A 20,000-nucleotide genomic window follows, 5' to 3' on the forward strand; every position below is an offset into this window, starting at 1 on the left:
ATTTTCTTAGCCTCCCTTTCAAATACAACATTGAAATTACTAGACAAAAAATTATATCCTGAGAAAAGTGGATTTTGAGGGGTATAGCTCCATAGAGTCCCATTCATTCTGCACTGGCCTGTGAGCGCCCCCTATATGGAACTCTGGTGGAACTGCAACCAGTTCAGAAGCCGGAAGTAACGAGAGAGTGGAACTTCTTCCCATATTAGAAATTCTTTGCTATCGTTCCGTTGCTCTTTTTTTCTTCTTCTCTCTAAAAATCAGTGTAGCATTTTTCCCCCCCTATGCAGCGCCACCACTGCCACCTACTGGACAAATATGGTGTGCAAAGAAAATATAACTACAAGTAATCAAGAATACATTAATATAATATAATATTAAACTAGAAATAACCTAATCCTGTTTGTAGGCTATTTTTGAGTGGGTTACACTAACATGACAGCTAACTGTGCTAACACAACAGCTAATTATGCTAACACGACAGCTAATTATGCTAACACTACAGCTAACTCTGCTAAGACGACAGCTAATTATGCTAACACAACAGCTAACTCCTTATACACAACAGCTAACTCTGCTAACACTATATCTAACTTGGCTAACACAACAGCTAACTCTGCTAAAACAACAGCTAACTCTGCTAAGACGACAGCTAATTATGCTAACACAACAGCTATATCCTCTAACACAACAGATAACTCCTCTAACACAACAGCTAACTCTACTATCACAACAGCTATCTCTGCTAACACAACAGCTAATTATGCTAACACTACAGCTAACTCTGCTAACACTATATCTAACTCTGTTAACACAACAGCTAACTCCTCTAACACAACAGCTATCTCTGCTAACACAACAGCTAATTATGCTAACACTACAGATAACTCCTCATACACAACAGCTAATTATGCTAACACAATAGCTAACTCTGCTAACAACACAGCTAACTCCTCTAACTCAAAAGCTAACTCTGCTAACACCACAGCTATATCCTCTAACACAACAGATAACTCCTCTAACACAACAGCTATCTCTGCTAACACAACAGCTAACTTTGCTAACACGACAGCTAACTGTGCTAAAACTATATCTAACTCGGCTAACACAACAGCAAACTTTGCTAAGACGACAGCTAATTATGCTAACACTACAGCTAACTCTGCTATAACAACAGCTAACTCCTCTTTTCAAAAAGATCCAGATCTCAGGGAAACACATACAGCTTCACGTTAGGAACACATACATTAGACCACTGTACACATTACAATTATTTAGGACTGAAAATAAGTTCCACTGGAAGTTTTAACCCAGCAATAATGGAGCTGAGAGAGAAAGCACGCAGGGCATTTTATGCAATAAAAAGTCAAATCTACATTAAAATCCCAATTATAATCTGGCTCTAATTATTTGAATCTGTAATAGAACCAATTCTCCTCTATGGTAGTGAGGTGTGAGGTCCTATTTCCTACCAGAATTCGGCCCATTTGGACAAAAACCCAGTTGAAATCCTGCATCTAGAGTTCTGTAAAAGCATCTTACAGGTACACAGAAAAACCACCAACAACGCCTGCAGAGCTGAATTAGGCCAATTCCCATCATTTATCAAAATTCAAAAACGTGCAATCAAATATTGGCTACATCTAAAAAACAGTGACCCCCCACTCCTACCAGCAGGCCGATATTTTTCGCTATGATCGGGCCGAGCCGGGCAGGGCCCTTGATCAAGCATTTGTGTTTTTTCAATCATTACTTTATTAGCCTTATTCGGTGGGGAGCAAGCTCTGCCTCTCCAGCTTCTCCCGTAGCTCTGGGTGGATGTCCTGCACTGACTTGAGTGTGAGGTAAACTGGGCTACATCGTGTCTCCCCCATCTGCAGCACTGTTGTCGGCCAGTGCGTCAGCATGCAGACCGTGGCGAAGGACAGTATTAATTAGGTGATCGAGACAAGAAAGTCTCCTATATGGTTCCAGGGCTTTGATTATGAGCAACATAATTGATCTGTTACCCACACTATTCGGCTGAGGGAGCTAGGGTCGAGTTATTATTTTTTTTTTTACGTTTCTTCATTCAGATCCATTTGCGATCCATAAGCTGCTCATCATGTGAAGAAAAAGTACACCCACCTTTCTTTCATTAACTTTACATCTAAAAATGTAAATGAACTTGCAGCGTATACAATATATAAAATACATATGAAATTTATAAATATATATATTTATTTTAGAAATGAATATATAGGCCTTTAATTATAAGAATATAATTTTCTGATTCTGATAATCTCTTGGCCAGCAGAGAAGGCCATGCTGGCCCTGACGGCCCACCTCTGATCTACAGATCGAGTTATAACAACGAATATTCTGATTAATAGTGGATGGCTAATATGTAATGACTTTCATTACTCCAAGATGGCGCCGCAGAATGGCGACACAGTGTGTTGGAGCGCTCTGTTTTGTTTTGTTTTGTGTTTTAATTCTGTTTCTTGCGATGGTACCCGGATCTCATTCACAAGTGAAGAGCTCGTGAACTTCAGGGCAACAACACCATCAGTCTTATTTCCCACTTTTCTTCTCCCTTCACTGGAAATTTTGGACATTCTGGTCAAAGGTGCGCTCACCTTTGCTCATGCAGCGAAACGCCGGAGGAGAGGGAAACGGGCCGGTGCGCTGGTGCGTCTCCGCCAGCGAGGATCACGCACACCGTTACCTGGAATATTCCTCTCTAACGTGCGCTCTCTGCCCAACAAAGTGGAGGAATTACAACTGCTGTTGAGGGGAAACAGGGACTTTTCTTCATCTGCTGTTTTGTGCTTCACGGAGACGTGGCTCTGTGGAATAATACTGGACTCTGCGCTGCAGCTGGCAGGCTTCCAGCTTTTCAGAACGGACAGAGACACAGGTCTCTCCGGCAAAACTAAAGGTGGAGGAATCTGTTTCCACATCAACAGCGGTTGGTGCAACGACGTGACAGTGATCCAGCAGTATTGTTCTCCTGACCTGGAGTATTTCACCATAAACTGTAAGCCTTTTTATTCACCCCGTGAGTTCCATTCATTCATTCTGGTCGGTGTTTACATCTCACCGCAGGCCAACGTGCAGGACGCGCAGCGCATGCTTGCCGACCAGATACTGTGTGTGGAGCGGACCAACCCGGACTCCCTAGTTATTGTCCTTGGTGACTTTAATAAAGGGAACCTCACTCATGAACTCCCTAAATATAGACAACATATTAAATGCCCGACCAGAGAGGAGAACATTCTGGATCACTGTTACACCACAGTCAGGGATGCTTATCACGCCGTCCCCCGTGCTGCACTGGGACACTCTGACCGCGTCATGGTCCACCTGATCCCCGCCTACAGGCAGAAACTAAAGCTCTGCAAACCTGTAGCGAGGACATCAAGGAAGTGGACCAGTGAGGCTGTGGAGGATCTCCAGTCGTGTTTGGATTGTACTGACTGGGATGTGTTCAGGACTGCTACCAACAGTCTGGATGAGTACACAGAGGCTGTGACGTCATACATCAGCTTCTGTGAGGACTGCAGTGTTCCATCAAGCACCAGGGTGAGTTACAACAATGACAAACCCTGGTTCACAGCCAAACTCAGAAGGTTAAGGCTGGCTTAGGAAGACTCGTTCAGGAGTGGGGACAAAGACAGATTTAAAGAGTCAAAGTACAAATGTAGCAAGGCAGTGAAGGAGGCTAAACATCGGTACTCTGAGAAGCTCCAACGCTCTTCTGTTCTCAGCTAATGACTCTGCGACTGTCTGGAAAGGACTTAGGCAGATCACCAACTTCAAGCCTAAAACCCCCCACTCCTTCAATGACCGACACCTAGCCAACGACCTGAACGAGTTCTACTGTCGATTTGAAAGACAAAAGGACAGTCCTGACACCATCCCCCACGACACCTCCCTACAGCTACAGCCACTGTGCATCACCTCCACCTCGCCCACCTCAGCAGGGTCCTGGGCCCCCCCACCAATGCCCTCCTTAAAGGTCCCCTCCACCTCCACCCCCCCTCCCACCTCAGTGATGACTCTCTCCATTCACGAGAGGGACGTCAACAGACTCTTTAGGAGACAGAATCCCAGGAAAGCTGCTGGACCGGATGCTGTCTCCCCATCCAGCTTGAAGCACTGCGCTGACCAGCTGTCTCCAGTGTTCACAGACATTTTTAACACCTCACTGGAGACATGTCACGTGCCAGCCTGCTTCAAGACCTCAACCATAATCCCTGTCCCCAAGAAGCCAAGGACCACAGGACTTAATGACTTCAGACCCGTCGCCCTGACCTCTGTGGTTATGAAGTCCTTTGAGCGCCTTGTGCTTTCACACCTCAAAGACATCACCGACCCCCTCCTGGACCCCCTGCAGTTTGCCTACAGAGCCAATAGGTCTGTAGACGATGCAGTCAACCTGGCCCTCCACTACATCCTCCGGCACCTGGACTCCGCAGGAACCTACGCCAGGATCCTGTTTGTGGACTTCAGCTCTGCCTTCAATACCATCATCCTGGCTCTGCTTCAGGAGAAACTCTCCCAGATTGGTGTGCCTGACTCCACCTGCAGGTGGATCACTGACTTCCTGTCTGACAGGAAGCAGCATGTGAAGCTGGGGAAACACGTCTCCGACTCACAGACCATCAGCACCGGATCCCCCCAGGGCTGCGTTCTTTCTTCTCTGCTCTTCTCCCTGTACACCAACAGCTGCACCTCCAGTCACCAGTCCATCAAGCTTCTGAAGTTTGCGGACGACACCTCCCTCATCGGACTCATCTCTGATGGAGACGAGTCCGCCTACAGGTGGGAGGCTGACCACCTGGTGAAGTGGTGCAAGCAAAACAATCTAGAGCTCAACGCTCTAAAGACAGTGGAGATGGTTGTGGACTTCAGAAAGAACCCAGCCCCACCTGCCCCCATCACCCTCTGTTGCTCCACAATTGACACTGTGGAGACTTTCCGCTTCCTGGGAACTACCATCTCCCAGGACCTCAAGTGGGAGCTGAACATCAGCTCCCTCGTCAAGAAAGCACAACAGAGGATGTACTTCCTGCGGCAACTGAAGAAATTCAACCTGCCAAAGACAATGATGGTGCACTTCTACACAGCCATCATTGAGTCCATCCTCACATCCTCCATCATCATCTGGTACGCTGCTGCCACTGCCAAGGACAAGGGCAGGCTGCAGCGTGTCATTCGGTCAGCTGAGAAGGTGATTGGCTGCAATCTGCCGCCGCTCCAGGACCTATACACCACCAGGACTCTGAAGCGTGCTGGAAAGATTGTGGCTGACCCCTCCCACCCCGGACACAAGCTCTTTGAGTCACTCTCCTCTGGCAGGAGGCTGAGGTCCATCAGGACCAAAACCTCACGCCACATAAACAGTTTTTTCCCCTCCGCCACTAGTCTTATTAACAAGGCCCGGAATCCATCCTGACTCTCTCCAAACTACTCCTCTGGCTCCTCATGCCACTGTACCTACTCTGCTGTAGCGTCCCTCTTCACAACTTATTTTACTATTTATTTAAATTTATTTTATCGTTATTAATACGTACTGTGTGTATATGTTTATACTTATATTGTTTATATCTTTTTATCCTTCTTATATTTGTATGTGTGACATGCTCCAACAACACCATGACAAATTCCTCGTATGTGCATCAGAAAGGGCTTTATTGCCAAGTACTGGCAATAAAGCCCTTTCTGATTCTGATTCTGAACAAGAGTTTTCATACTCAACATAACTTTCTTTTTTTAACTTAATTTTTGTATGATCAGTGTGATTTTTTTATTTTTTTGGTTCTTTTTTATTTTTTTTTATTTCCACACCAGGTGTGTGTGTGTGTGTGTGTGTGTATGTGTAACAGAGAGAGAGAGAGAACAAGAGAGGGGGGCGGGGGGGACTGTGTTCTACGGATCAAATAGTCCGACGCTGTTTTTCAGATCTGTTTAGAGCCAGCTGACGGTTTAAAAAAGAAAAAAAAATCTCAGGCAGGCAGAGACGCAACGCGAGTCCCATTCTACCAAGCACCACGTCTGGACAAACCCCACGTTTATCAGAACTCTACTGGTTAATAAGGAAGTACTACAAACCGAAGTAAAAAACAAACCTGAAGCTGAAAAAACGAGGAGCATCTCGCTGCAGTCTGCGGGAAGGCGGGGCTTGATGTCAAGACCCGCCCACATCCAAGTCAGTCATTTTTTTTTTTTTAACCTACGTCGTCTCCCCATACGCTCGAACGGACCAAAACGGTAGCAAAGCTGATATCCTCTTGTTTCACATTTAGATGACAGAAACTGATGTATGCTAAACACAAACGACATTTCATGCAACAACAGTGAACTGTAATTGGGCCCGTGTACTTTTTCGTTCATTTGATTTCCGACTTTGAAACGAAAAGAGTGGTTCGGAAATAACGTAATACTGCTCCGGTGAAAGCCTTGTTTTCATGAGCTTCTGGGGCTAGCTGCTAGCTAGCTCGGAAGCTACATCTGATGGCAGGCAGGTTGCTTATTAGCCAATGCTAAAGAGTATGGAAGTAGCCTACTAGTTTCCCCTGCTTTCTATCAATATTCCTATTTGTCTTTTGGTGTAGTTTGCTAACATGCTCGTAGACATGTAAATGAACTGTTTGCGTGCTAGCTAAGTCAACGGTCAACACCTTTTATATTGTAACGTGAAAGCTCAGGCTGTGTTAGCTTCAGCTAAACCACAGCCGCAACTTGCACTGCCCCGTTAAAATGCAACTTCAACCCTCGGATATAACGGTAATCACGTAGCGATTTTACTGTATCTAAACATCTGTATGTGTGTTCGACCTTTTGAAATACTTAGATTAGGTGCGTTACTGTGCAGGTAATATCCGAGGAGCATCTCGCATGATGGTGAATTCTACTGAACCAGACTGAGACCATTTAAAGGCTCAGGAACCCTTTGAAGGTGTTTTGGATTAATTAGCTGATTAGAGTGGGACACTTTGAGCCTAAAATATTGAACCATTGCACAATATTCTAATTTTTGGAGTTTCACCTGTATGCTTCTGGTTTACCTGTTAATTGTTAAAGTAAAATCGCCCCTTTGTACATTTGGTTGTGACTGAATTCTTGCTGTTAATATGAAAGTCCATAACGAAACAACACACCATTCTACTTTTGAGGGCTAAATTAAATGAAATATGGCTCGTTTTCTGTTTGAACACATTGTCATCAATATTAACAAGGTTTAAAATGACCCATTTTTCAAATTTGGATATCATTTCAAAATCAGAAATCAGTAGTAACTACATGAAAACTTCACTGTTGCATGAAATATCGTTTGTGTTTAGCCTACATCATCAGTTTCTATCTAATGTGAATCAAGAGACTATATCAGCTTCTATAAGGCTGTCTTTTTTTTAAATTTTTTTTTTTGTCTTCAAAAACCTTTATTATTCAAGTACAGATCCATAAACACAATGAAAACATTAAATGCATACATACATACACGAAAAAGGGGCGCATTAAATTTACATTAAAGAGGTTGTAAGGCATTGTAAATGTTCAGAGTCCAGATGGCTTTTTATTTGTCAGTCCTTTTCCAAGTTTCAAAATATAATTTCATGTCATTTTTAAATTGGTGACTAGCCTATTCGGTTTTCTTTCATATCATTTACATTTATAGATATAACATTTTCAAATAAAATTAAAAGATTCAAAATGAAAAACATGGCATTTATCCAAATAATTTTCTTCATAGTAAAGAAATTCTACCAGGCTGTCTTGGTCCGTTAGAGCGTATGGGGAATGACGTAAGCAAAAAAAATGGCTGACTTGGATGTGGCTTGACATCAAGCCCCGCCTTCCCGCAGACTGCAGCGAGATACACTTGGAAAAAACCCTAAACGTTAACGGAAAAGACCCGCGGACCTGAGTGACTGAGGGAGAGAGAGCTGTTCTGTGCAGAGCGGGACACAGCAACACAATACATCTGTATGTGTGTAGGGGAGGGGCGCTGTGACGACAAGCCTATCACAGAACGCAGACACAGTCAGCTAGTCAACGATTTTTATTCAATCCGAGCACAGATATTGACTCGTATTACTCGTATCATACTCGTACTCGGCAAAAGTGCTTTATCCGTACCGGATACTCGTTTCAGCCGAGTATCCGGCTCAACTCTACTGAACATAGCAGAGAGCAGAACAGACTATGTGCGCATTTACACATCATTAGATGAGTGTCTCAAAGAAACAAATGTACACACAGTGCGTACGGGATTACGGCTGTCTGCGCCACTGCCGCACTATCATTTACAGAGACCCAACAATTCCCCCAAGGGCAAGCATTTGGTGCAACAGTGGACCTTTCTCTGTAGAGAAACATCAATTACAATTACAATTACAATTACATCACAATTACATCACTCTAACACACACATATATTGTGTTTGCACAGTAGGGACTAGGAAAGAGCGTTTTGAGGGACTTTTTAACCTTAGAGTCGGTACTCTCCCAGCACAAGAGGAACTTTGTACAATAATTGGTCAAGATGTCAGTGTACGTCTCTGATCGAGCACATGAGCCATGCAGCAACGGCAACTGACATTTTAAACCTCTAGCTAACGAGTCTGCCAAAAGAGTAAATTAATGCTTCATCCACACACTCTTCTCACAGCGTAGAAAGCACATTGATTTGTGCTAAGCTAGGCTAAACCTGTCCTGGACCTCTCTGTCGAGTTGAAACTGATTTGATCCCGGGAAAGAGGGAAATAAAGGATGTTTCTTCAAAACACGGACAGTTCCTTTAACATGCAGATATCTGTCCAAACTACATCAATTATTAACAAGAGGGAGTTATTATTTTAGTTCCTGGAGATGTTCTCCTTTACAACTTCCTACACAAATATCTCCTTTTTGTTCATCAGTGTTTGTACCTGAGAGTGTCCAGTCTCCAGAGAGAATCCTTCAGTCCCGCTGACAGTAGCTTCACTCCTGAGTCTCCTGGATGATTGTAGCTCAGGTCCAGCTCTCTCAGATGGGAGGGGTTGAAGCTCAGAGCTGAGACCAGAGAAGAACAGCCTTCCTCTGAGATCAGACAGCCTGACAGACTGCAAACACACAGAACAACACACAGGAACCCTCTGTCAACACGTGGAGCCATGTGTTAGTTTTATGTTTGTTTGTTGTCCAGTTACATTTTGTTCCAGATTTAGAATACACCTTTAAAATCAACTGTTCTATTTAATTATTTAACAACAAAAGTAAACAATGAAAATCCTCACGGAAAGTAACTCTGAGTCTAGACATTAATAATTATATAATTAATAACTACTGCCCAAGTTTATCGTATCAACAGACACAAAGCAGCTGTTTCATCAACTAAAGTTAAATGGTCATCAGTTGAATAGGTTAATGAATCCTGACCTGTTGGTGATAGAGAATATAAAATCCATTTTCTAAACAGGTTGGAAACATGATAACTAATTGTGACTGAATGAGGAATAAAAAGATGTCAAGTATTCAAATTCACATACGATTTAAAAAAAAATGCCATAGCCATAGTTCATACTTTGTGCTTTACGACATATTATAAATGAGAAGAAAATGCTTTGGAAACATTCAAAGATTTCCAAATTGCTAAATTTTAAATCCTGACATGAGAAGGGTGGTTTAACTTTAATAAAGCTTAAAGTTTAGAGAAATGTCATATAAGAAGACGAATAACAATTGTGTTTATATGTTGAGTCTGGACTTTTGGTGATACTGTATATGAAATCCCTTCTCAGCATGTTTAAATACATGCTGCTCTACTCTAAACAAGTCTGAAACATGATAATTAATCGTGACAGAATTAAGCAATATTACACGAGAAGGTTTGATTTAACGTCATTATTGGCATGACAGTGAAGCGGCTAAACATGACTGAAGTGATAATATGACGTTAAATCAAACCCTCTCGTGTAATAAAGCGATTAACGGTTACCAACTAAATAAAAATTATAATCAAACTGTGTTCATATTGTGGGGCAATTAACTCTAAAAACTCTGAAAAGCAACAGAGACCATTTGTAGTCCCTCCCTGTTAAACGTTAGTCAGCCAGTCATCTTAAGCTAATGTTAGCTTTGTAATGGTAGAGATCGTGGAATTTTCCAAAACCTAATAACTACCACACATATAAACACCAAACTGATTGGCTAACTTAATCTGGTTATAATTAAAATATCTAGTGAAAAAAAAAATTAGCTACTATACGTCCGCGAACTTCATATTTATGTGTCAGTGGCACAGATGATGTGATCCAAACAGCTGATGTGATCCAAACAGCTGATGTGATCCAAACAGCTGATGTTATCCAAACTATTCCAGTAACAGTTAACTCCAGAGTTTAAAAATGTTGTTTCATCCAATGATTCACTTCTCACCCTCTTCCAACCATTCATCAAAACTAAGTCCTCCATATATATCAAAATTAACAACAAAACGATCCATTATATCATTATCGTAGGCTAACCTTACTGGTTTTAATGGTTTCATATTTTATTCTTTATGAAGTGATTCTAAATCAGAATAAATACTTTGGAAACATTCACATTTTTTGAATGTTTCCAAAGTATTTTTCAATACTGTTTTTTTTCAAAGATTATTGTTCTTGATCTGACCTGAGAGTCTCCAGTGTGCAGTGTGGACTCTTCAGTCCGACAGAGATCAGCTTCACTCCTGAATCCTGCAGGTCATTGTTGCTCAGGTCCAGTTCTCTCAGACTAGAGGACTGGGAGCTGAGAACTGAGGACAGAGCTTCACAGCTTCTCTCTGACAGGTTACAGCCACTCAGTCTGGAGAGATGACAGGAAAGAAAGAAGTTATTTATATGATGTCCTGTTGAAAGATAGCAGAGTAGTTAATGATGAATAAATCAAACTTACAGAGCTTTGTTGGAGGGACGGTAATAAAGAAGACAGATACCGATTGTGTTTAAATGTTAATTCTGGACTTTTGGTGACACAGTTTATGAAATCCCTTCTCAGCATGTTTAAATATCTAATTAATCGTGACTTAATTAAGCAATATTACACGAGAAGGTTTGATTTAACGTCATTATTGGCATGACAGTGAAGCAGCTAAACATGACTGAAGTGATAATATGACGTTAAATCAAACCCTCTCGTGTAATAAAGCGATTATACAACAACAGTTACCAACTAAATAAAAATTATAATAAAACTGTATTCATATTGTGGGGCAATTCACTCTCAAAATAAAGAAAAGCAACAGATACCATTTGTAGTCCCTCCCTGTTAAACGTTAGTCAGGCAGTCATCTTAAGCTAACGTTAGCTTTGTAATGGTAGAGATCGTGGAATTTTCCAAAATGTAATAACTGCCGCACATATAAACACCAAACTGCTTGGCTAACTTAATCTGGTTATAATTAAAATATCTAGTGAAAAAAAAACAATTAGCTACTATACGTCCGCGAACTTCATATTTACGTGTCAGTGGCACAGATGATGTGATCCAAACAGCTGATGTGATCCAAACAGCTGATGTGATCCAAACTATTCCAGTAACAGTTAACTCCAGAGTTTAAAAATTTTGTTTCATCCAATGATTCACTTCTCACCCTCTTCCAACCATTCATCAAAACTAAGTCCTCCATATAAATCAAAATTAACAACAGAACGATCCATTGTATCAATATCGTAGGCTAACCTTACTGGTTTTAATGGTTTCATATTTTATTCTTTATGAAGTGATTCTAAATCAGAATAAATACTTTGGAAACATTCATATTTTTTGAATGTTTCCAAAGTATTTTTCAATACTGTTTTTTTTCAAAGATTATTGTTCTTGATCTGACCTGAGAGTCTCCAGTGTGCAGTGTGGACTCTTCAGTCCGACAGAGATTAGCTTCACTCCTGAATCGTGCAGGTCATTGTTACTCAGGTCCAGCTCTCTCAGACTAGAGGACTGGGAGCTGAGAACTGAGGACAGAGCTTCACAGCTTCTCTCTGACAGGTTACAGCCACTCAGTCTGGAGAGATGACAGGAAAGAAAGAAGTTATTTATATAATGTCCTGTTGAAAGATAGCAGAGTATTTAATGATGAATAAATCAAACTTACAGAGCTTTGTTGGAGGGACGGTAATAAAGAAGACAGATACCGATTGTGTTTAAATGTTAATTCTGGACTTTTGGTGACACAGTATATGAAATCCCTTCTCAGCATGTTTAAATATCTAATTAATCGTGACTTAATTAAGCAATATTACACGAGAAGGTTTGATTTAACGTCATTATTGGCATGACAGTGAAGCAGCTAAACATGACTGAAGTGATAATATGACGTTAAATCAAACCCTCTCGTGTAATAAAGCGATTATACAGTTACCAACTAAATAAAAATTATAATCAAACTGTATTCATATTGTGGGGCAATTCACTCTCAAAATAAAGAAAAGCAACAGATACCATTTGTAGTCCCTCCCTGTTAAACGTTAGTCAGGCAGTCATCTTAAGCTAACGTTAGCTTGGTAATGGTAGAGATCGTGGAATTTTCCAAAACTTAATAACTACCACACATATAAACACCAAACTGCTTGGCTAACTTAATCTGGTTATAACTAAAATATCTAGTGAAAAAAAAAAATTAGCTACTATACGTCCGCAAACTTCATATTGACGTGTCAGTGGCACAGCTGATGTGATCCAAACAGATTAATAAATCCCACTTACAGAGCTTTGTTGGAGGCTTTGACCACTGGCAGCAGCCTCAGAAGAGCCTCCTCTGAAGCAGAGTATTTCTTCAGGTCAAACACGTCCAGATCTTTTTCTGATGACAGTAAGATGAAGACCAGAGCTGACCACTGAGCAGGAGACAGTTTATCTGTGGAGAGACTTCCTGATCTCAGGGACTGTTGGATCTCCTCCACTAGAGAACGATCATTCAGTTCATTCAGACAGTGGAACAGATTGATGCTTCTCTCTGCAGACAGATCCTCACTGATCTTCTTCTTGATGTACTCAACTGTTTCCTGACAGGTCTCTGAGCTACTTCCTGTCTGTGTCATCAGACCTCGTAGGAGAGTCTGATTGGTCTGCAGTGAAAGGCCCAGGAGGAAGCGAAGGAACAAGTCCAGGTGTCCATTTGGACTCTGTAAGGCTTCTTCCACGGCACTCTGATTGAGACATTTTATTTCAGCTTTGACTCTTAAGAATTTAGGCAGCCAGGAGGTTGTTTGTTCTTCTGACAGCAGGTTGACTCCAGAGTTGATGAATGTCAGATGGACATGAAGAGCAGCCAGAAACTCCTGAACACTCAGATGGACAAAGCAGAACACCTTGTCCTGGTACAGTCCTCTCTCCTCTTTAAAGATCTGTGTGAACACTCCTGAGTACACTGAGGCTGATCTGATATTGATCCCACACTCTGTCAGGTCTGATTCATAGAAGATCAGGTTGCCTTTCTGCAGCTGCTCAAAAGCCAGTTTTCCCAGAGACTCAATCATCTTCTTCGTCTCTTTATTCCAGTTTGAATCGGTCCCAGCTCCTCCACCATATTTGATGTTCTTCAGTTTGGACTGAACCACTAGGAAGTGGATGTACATCTCAGTCAGGGTCCTAGGCAGCTCTCCTCCCTCTCTGGTCTTCAACACGTCCTCCAGAACTGTGGCAGTGATCCAGCAGAAGACTGGGATGTGACACATGATGTGGAGGCTTTGTGATGTCTTGATGTGGGAGATGATTCTGCTGGCCTGCTCCTCATCTGTGTATCTCTTCCTGAAGTAGTCCTCCTTCTGGTGGTCAGTGAACCCTCTGACCTCGGTCACCATGTCAAAACACTCAGGAGGGATCTGATTGGCTGCTGCAGGTCGTGTGGTTATCCAGAGGCGAGCAGAGGGAAGCAGTTTCCCCCTTATGAGGTTTGTCAGCAGCACACCCACTGAGGTGGACATTGTAACATCAGTCAGGACCTCAGTGTTGTGGAAGTCCAGAGGAAGTCGACACTCATCCAGACCGTCAAAGATGAACACAACTTGGAACTCTTCAAACCTGCAGATTCCTGCTTCTTTGGTTTCACTGAAGAAGTGATCAACAAGTTCCACCAAGCTGTACCTTTTCTCTTTCACCATGTTCAGCTCTCTGAAAGTGAATGGAAATATGAACTGGATGTCCTGGTTAACTTTGCCTTCAGCCCAGTCCAGAGTGAACTTCTGTGTTAAGACTGTTTTCCCGATGCCAGCCACTCCCTTAGTCATCACTGTTCTGATCGGTTCATGTCTTCCAAGTGGGGCTTTAAAGATGTCTTCATGTCTGATTGTTGTTTCTGGTCTGTCTGGTTTCCTGGACGCTATTTCAATCTGTCTGACCTCATGTTCATCATTGACCTCTGCAGTCCCTCCCTCCATGATGTAGATCTCTGTGAACATCTGATTCAGAAGGGTTGGGTTTCCTGCTTTAGCAATCCCCTCAAACACACACTGGAACTTCTTGTTTAGGTTAGTCTTGAGTTTACATTTACAAACTCCAGCAGAACTTCCTGAATGAATACATAATAAAAAATCTCATTAAGTAATTTTGTAAAGAAAACAGGAACATATTTTGGTCCATCTCTGGAGGCATTAGTAAACGTCCCATTAGTCCAGCAAGTTAAATCTTTAGAGAAATCCTCTTACTGCTCTGCAGACGGTCAGCCAGCTCGTCCTGCTTCATTCTCCTCAGGAAGTGCAGTGTGATCTTCAGAAATGCCTCTCTGCTGCTCCTCTGCTCTTCATCCTCATCCTCCCTCTGACTCTCTGAGCATTCTGGGTGATCTGGCCTCAGAAGCTTCTGGATCTTCTTCAGCTCATTCTTCACAAAAGTGCCGATGTTCTCCTCCAGCAACTGGAACAGAAGATTATGTGAATGACACAATCAAACGAAATCATGGAAGCAAACATCAGATACTTGTTGGACAGACTGACAATCCACTGGTCTGAAAAGTGCAGCATGAAGATGATTGTGAAGAGAATAGATGTAAAAGTAGTTGTTGTACATGTACAGACCATAAATATGGAGTCCAGGTGTGTTTGATGCTGCTGGGTAGACTGACCACTGGGAACCTCTGAGATCTCCTGGTCCACTCTGTGGAGGAATCAGGAAGAATTAGCTCACATCATGTCTGTCCACACAGAGACAAACACAAGGTAATTTCCTGTGACTTAAAGTGTTCATTACAACATTGAATCAGATGGTTTCCCCTGACATGAAAGTGTTGGAGGTGCTGCTGACCCCACTGTGAATCAACAGAAAGAACTAAGAATTAACCCTCATGCCCTCTTCAGGCTTTTTTGTACGTAAGTTTTTTTTTTTCATTTTGTGATAATTTTTAAATCCAGTGTTTTTCACTCTTACATGTTTTTTTTATACTTGATTGATTCATTTTGTACCCTCTGGACACCTTCGTGGCAAAAATGTACACGCACACAAAAACTGCTATTAAATCATCATATCAATATTGTTTTCTGCTTAAACAACTTCTACTTTGCTCAAAACTACCAAACATTCAATCATTTTCAGGATTGTAACCCTTTAAATGCGCGTTTATTTATTTGAAGTATTTCATTATATATTAAAAAAAAACAAACACAAAAAATGATTTTTTTTTTCCATATAATGAATAATATGGAGATGGGGCTTTGGTGGAGATTAGAGTCTTGGATATGTCAAAGATTAGCAAAAAAAATTAATTTGATTGCATTAGTATTTTTTACATAGCATTTCATTTTGAACAAAAGTGGAGATATTTGATATTTTTACTGTATTCCACCAGAATCAACCATTTTCCCTTTGTAGGCATGAAATTATTGTATTTATGCCAGTTATATTATGGAGCTATGTGTGTTTGTGTGTGTGTGTGTGTGTGTGTGTGTGTGTGTGTGTGTGTGTGTGTGTGTGTGTGTGTGTGTGTGTGTGTGCGTGTCAGTGTGTGAGAAAGAGTTTGTGTAAATGTAAGCAAGCACTGATCACTTTAGGGGTGAAAAAAGGGCATCTTTTGAAGGATGCATTTCATGTGTCTTTGAAGAGGTGCTTGAATAAAAACATGAAATGAAATGCAGTTCAAAAGTTCAATAACCTATACAAAAAAACTGATTAAAAAGCTGAAACACCAGAGAATATATTGGACCAAACCAGATCCAATATTACATTGAGATCTACAGTTGAAGACTACTGGACAGCTTTCAGATGTGAGAATATAAATATATGTGAAAAGAAAGATGCTGAAAATAAACTCCAAAAACTTCTCTGGATACATAAAAGTTGAAAATGAATCAGCAATATTATAATATTAACAGCTTACCTGTTTTCAGCAGAGGGTTGCTCTCCTTTAAAGTTAATATAGAGATCATTTGACCAGTCGCTCTTAAAGGACACACAGCTCAGTTCAGGTTCAGGTCCAGGTTCAGGTTCAGGTCTAATAATAATAATAATATGCATGTAGGCCTAATTATTAACAATTAAATGCCATTAATGCTTTACTTTCTGTCCAAAACTCAATAAGTATTTCTTTTGAAATTAGAATTTAAAAAAATTTAAATATAATATTTCAAAATGTTGTCTAAACAGAAAGATATTTTGAGTGAGACAGGAAATTATTTTACAAAAATATTCTCATTTCAGTCATCAACTACAATAATTTCTTCCCACAAAATTACAAAAAAAAACAAAAAACAACCCAGACGGGACGTAGTTACATCCAATGAGACTCGTTCCAGTTTGCTGGATGTTCACAACTCACCTCAATCTTCTTCTTAACATTTCAATTTCACTTTCCATTGCAATTCTCTCCTTCTGCCATTCAAGTCTCTCCATCAATCCTCTCTCCTCCATTTCAAGTAGCCTCTCCTCCATTTCTATTCTCCTCTCCTCCATTTCTATTCTCCTCTCCCTTACAGGTCTTTTATTAAAGTAGCGGTGGCTCCATGGACCGGTTACTCTTCATGGACACACAGCTGGATTCAGGTTCAGGTTCAGGTTCGGGATCAACAGGGTCTGGTCTCTGATGGGTCCTGTTAGAAAGAGAGGAAGACCACTTTTTAATCTCCAGAAACAGAAGCTGCTGGAGAAACTAGAAGCTATGAAGCAGGAAATAAAGTCTGAATCTCTTCACTGAATGATTTCTGCTCTCTGCTCATCCTGCTCTGTCATTCATTATCTTTCTGGGAGAACAGGAACATTGGAAAGACTCCAGGACTAATGTCATCTTTCTGTCCTCTAATGGAGACAAGACTCCAGGACTAATGTCATCTTTCTGTCCTCTAATGGAGACAAGACTCCAGGACTAATGTCTTCTTTCTGTCCTCTAATGGAGACAAGACTCCAGGACTAATGTCATCTTTCTGTCCTCTAATGGAGACAAGACTCCATTATGACAATCAATCTCACCTTTCTGTCCTGTGTAGACTGTAAAATAATGACATGAATACACTTCTCCTCCTCCTCCACACATCACTACAACAGTAACAGAGGCATTTAGGTCTCTACATTTTATTCTGAAAGGTCCCAGAGGAAACAGTAGAGTCCTGTTGTGTCTGACTTTATGCTGGTGGAGACGACGGTTTGTTTTCTGACAGCAGGAGAAAGGAAATAACTAGCGACCATCTTATGATGGATTCACACCGGCCAAATCAGGCCAGGGGCTTAAAGTTGGCCCTTCCTTACTTCCTACCCTCCTACTTCCTCCCCCCTTGCTCAGACCCCCCCCATCTTCAACTCGGCCTTCATTTAGATCTCAGCTACACAGCTGTAAAGTTTCCTGGCTGCAGCCTCACGGTTGTGACAGACAGACGTATAAACACCTGGAAATGTTGTGGTTTTGGACTTTTCTGTTGCCTGTTATTGTTATTTCTGTATGTTTCCAGAGGCCTGTACTACGAAGCAGGATTTGGCATTAATGAGGTAACTTCAAGTTCAACCCAGGATTTTCTGTATCACGACGGTGGATCAGTTGTTACCGGGTTAAATCGCCGTGGTAACTTATGCTGAACACCTAACCTGGTCGGGAGCAGGTTATGTTGGAGATTAGAGATCAACCGGTGTTAAAGCACCGCCTACCGACCTATCAATACTTGATTGATAACAGCGTCACCGTTGGAGGTTGCAGGTGGAGCTCGGTGCGCAGAGAGAGAGAGAGAAAGAGAGAGAGAGAGAGAGAGAGAGAGAGAAAGAGAGAGAGAGAGAGAGAGAGAGAGAGAGAGACAGAGAGAGAGAGAGAGAGAGAGAGAGAGACAGAGAGAGAGAGAGAGAGAGAGAGAGAGAGACAGAGAGAGAGAGAGAGAGAGACAGAGACAGAGACAGAGAGACAGAGAGGGAGAGAGACAGAGAGGGAGAGAGACAGAGAGAGAGAGAGAGAGAGACAGAGACAGAGACAGAGAGACAGAGAGAGAGAGAGACAGAGAGAGAGACAGAGAGAGAGAGAGAGAGAGAGAGAGGGAGAGAGAGAGAGAGAGAGAGAGAGGCAGAGAGAGAGAGAGAGAGAGGTGCGCTCAGAAAATGTAAAACATTTAGAGACAGACAACCCCGTTAACCTTCCCTGATGGATATTTTTATGAAAGATATAGATTTTAATGGGAGGGAATTACGTAGGCTATAGGCTATTTGTCGGCTTGTTGAGCTGTGTGTTGCCAATGCGCACATTGGTTTGAAATATGTTTTTATATTTTTTTATTTCGTCTTACGATCGCTTACCACTGCCGGGGTTGCAACTGAAATAACTGGCTAAAGCAATGACAGTTTATGGAAAGCACAAGTGTAATTATGGTCAGATCTTGGTCCTGACTGATGGGGAAGTGATATTGATAAGCGTTGTGATTTACACATTTACAACATCGGCTATTTTTTATTGTCTGTGTATTTTTTGTTTTAGGAAGCAGCGACTGTATTGCGTTTTGCCTGTAAAACTGTGTATTTGTTCTTGATATTTATGTAGAATTATAGTTTGCTCTCCTTATTTAAAACATGCGGCTCTGGTAGAGTTTGTGATTGGTCGTGCTGTGCAAACTCCGCCTCTTTTATGTGATTGGGAAACCCTGGGTTGATAGAACTAGTTGTTAACCAGCGTCGTGACACAGGTTATGCGGGACCGCGGTGGTTAGGTTAGGTGAAGCCAGGTAACTGAAATCAATCCAGGGCATGTTGATCTTGATTCGTAGTACAGGGCCCTATTTCAGGTAGAAGGGTTAACAAACTCTGAGTCTAACCCTGATCTCTGAGTTGATTTACCCTGAGATGGAAACTGGTTCAATCAACTCAGAGTAGGTTCACCACCACAATAAAAAGGCAGCATGAATGGAGCCATGATACTACGATTTACCATGGTAACAATCACAAACAATCGGGTCGGCTCATGCGTACATACAGCGAGTTAAAAAAAACAACACAGCGGCTGCTGCAAAAGAGAGAATTTCCGTGGGAGAAAATTGCTAAAGTAAATGCATATATTCCAATATAGTGTATATCATATTTAATCATAAGGATAGCCTAATATTACTGGTGAAATGGTATTGAACCTATAATCTATTTCATTTAGGTGCAACACTGCGGACGAAAAAGTCTTAGTCCTACTAATCCCATTCTGAGGCTGCAGCATCATCATTATCAGAATTATAATCCATAATCTTTTATTTCAAAGGGTTTACATCATTCACCTGCAATACTGTGGAACTCCTTTTAAAAACGTTTAAAACATGTTTCAGAGCGAGTCACACTCTTCTGACGGCGCTTTGCTACAGTGGCTTTACTACAATGCTCCGCATCACCAATGATGTAAAGACAAATGCCGTTTGCAAAAACACGTAATGCGACACAAATAATCTGCTGGGATGTAAGAGCGTAGATGGGTGACGTTAGAGATATGAGGAAGGATAAGGTTATGTAGCCTAGGTTACATAACTGATCGACTGGGAAGAAAAACGATACCGCTCAAATAGGAAGTTATCTAAAAATTAAACTGTCGGGGCTCAATATCATCTCCCGACGTATGTT

General features: G+C 41.6%; 1 protein-coding gene and 1 long non-coding RNA gene across 2 annotated transcripts in view; both read right to left on the minus strand.

Moving 5' to 3' along the window:
- Positions 1-20,000, minus strand: part of LOC116038066 (NACHT, LRR and PYD domains-containing protein 3-like) — a 1,733,742-nt gene that overhangs the window by 1,489,525 nt on the left and 224,217 nt on the right. The gene's annotated exons all lie outside the window — the stretch shown is intronic.
- LOC116067131 overlaps positions 17,004-20,000 on the minus strand; it is a 4,342-nt gene continuing 1,345 nt past the window's right edge. Inside the window, exon 3 of the long non-coding RNA XR_004109122.2 lies at positions 17,004-17,026. This is a non-coding gene — a long non-coding RNA (uncharacterized LOC116067131). The remainder of the gene's footprint in view (positions 17,027-20,000) is intronic.

This window comes from Sander lucioperca, chromosome 5 (genome assembly GCF_008315115.2).
Source record: "Sander lucioperca isolate FBNREF2018 chromosome 5, SLUC_FBN_1.2, whole genome shotgun sequence".
Lineage (NCBI taxonomy): Eukaryota > Metazoa > Chordata > Actinopteri > Perciformes > Percidae > Sander > Sander lucioperca.